This window comes from Chrysochloris asiatica, unplaced genomic scaffold (assembly GCF_000296735.1).
Source record: "Chrysochloris asiatica unplaced genomic scaffold, ChrAsi1.0 scaffold00203, whole genome shotgun sequence".
Taxonomy (NCBI): domain Eukaryota; kingdom Metazoa; phylum Chordata; class Mammalia; order Afrosoricida; family Chrysochloridae; genus Chrysochloris; species Chrysochloris asiatica.
In genome coordinates this window covers 3,312,277-3,314,090 of record NW_006408721.1, presented here as the reverse complement: position 1 = coordinate 3,314,090, position 1,814 = coordinate 3,312,277, and the positions used below count along the sequence as shown (strand labels likewise).

Genomic DNA, 1,814 nt, shown 5'->3' with positions numbered 1-1,814 from the left:
TCTAAGACAACTTTTAGACTAGCTATATAATTAAAGGAGTCTTCCTTTAAAAAAAAAAAAAAAAAAGTCCACTACTTTCAGTTCTGAAAAAATGCACCTCAACTGGCTTAAGCAACATTCCATGATAATTACAGTTCTGATCATCCAAAGGGCTGGTTTAGGAATGGAGAGGTGCTGTTCTCTAACAAGACAGGACAACCCTGACCATTCTCTTTGCATTTGTAAGTGGTTAGACCAGAGTTCTCAAAACATTTTGTGCCTCACCCCAACCTTAAAAACTATTATCCATGTAAACTACCACTCAATTCACAATAAAAACATTAAAAACAATTACATCTTGCTTCGTTTCTGCTAGGCTATGGTCACAAACCAACCTAAATATGTATAGTGTTAGAAATACATAGAAATTTATTTCCTGTTCATTTAACAGCCTGAGGTAGATGTTACTGGTAAGAAGGTAGCTCCCCAGCCATGCAATATTTATTGGGTGCAGACTCTTTCCATCTTGGGCCTTCAACATCCCCAAACGCACAGCCATCGAGTCAATTCTGACTCATAATGACCCTACAGGACAAAGTAGAACTGCTCCACAGTCAACACCCCCAGGTTCTGGACATATTCTGCATCTATAGCATAGTGATTATGAATTGGGCTGCTAACCTCAAGGTCAGCAGTTTGAAACTACCAGCCATACTGCAGGAGAAAAATGAGGCTTTCTGCTTCCATAAAGATTTATAGCCTCAGAAACACTTCAAGCAGCACCGTACCTTCAAACAATGTGTGGAAGATAATCCAACTCATCTGAGAACAGCATCCTACCAAAATCCCAGTGACAACAAAAAGATAAAAGGGTGAGAAATAGCTATGCTGGATAAAACCAAGTTCCTTGTCCCACATCACATCAACATGAGTGAACTCATCAAAATCATTCCAAGGCGCTTGCAGCTAAATGCCACCCAACATTTCTTCCTGCTGGTGGACAGACACAGCATGATAAGCGTCTCCATAACCATCTCTGAAGTGTATGGAGGCAAGAAGGATAAAGGCAGGTTCCTGTATATGGTCTATGCCTCTCAGGAGACATTTGAAATGAAATCGACAGTGTAAAACTAGCAAAACTCACGTTTACCAAAGACTGGGAGAGGGACATTACCATCTGAAACTGATGTGCTCATCTAATCACAGGGCAGCATTGCAGTAGTGCTCCCAAGTGGGAGTTGTAGCAAGTTGTTTTTGTACTTCATGCCACAAAACTGAGCTCCAAATGGGCACCTGCAGCTTCAGAAACCTCTATTATTTAACCTAGGCTATCTTGTTTTCAAATTTTGGAAATTGAAAAGTAAAACACTGCATTTTCAGTGCCAATGGAAAAAAAAAATTAGCCTGCTATATTTGGTCAAACATTTAACTAACTCATCTCTAAAGTGTGGCAACAGGAGTGAGGTTGGCCCAGGATCGGGCAGTGTTTTGTTCTGCTATGCATAAGGTCACTATGAGTCGGTACCAACTCGATGGCACCTAACAACAGCAACAATATGATAAAATTGCAGTTGCCTTGGCAGGGTCAGATCAAATGATGTTGTGAGCATTATAGGCCCAGGCAGGACATTCCCCACCCCTGTTGTAGAGGATCCATGTAGCGTGTCTACCTAATCTGCCATCTTGTGGGAAGGTTCCTTATTTACTTATTATAAATATATATAGTAGTGGTTTTGTGCCATGGTGTTGGTCCCGACTCATAGTGACCCTCTATAGGGTTTCCAAGGCTGTAAATATTAACAGGAGCAGAAAGCCTCATTTTTCTCCCAAGATGC

The 1,814-nt window shown here is 41.0% G+C and overlaps 1 pseudogene; it reads left to right on the top strand.

Annotated features, from left to right (window-relative positions):
* The first annotated feature begins 440 nt into the window (after nucleotides 1-440).
* LOC102825432 lies at nucleotides 441-1,107 on the top strand (annotated as a pseudogene).
* Nucleotides 1,108-1,814: the final 707 nt, after the last annotated feature.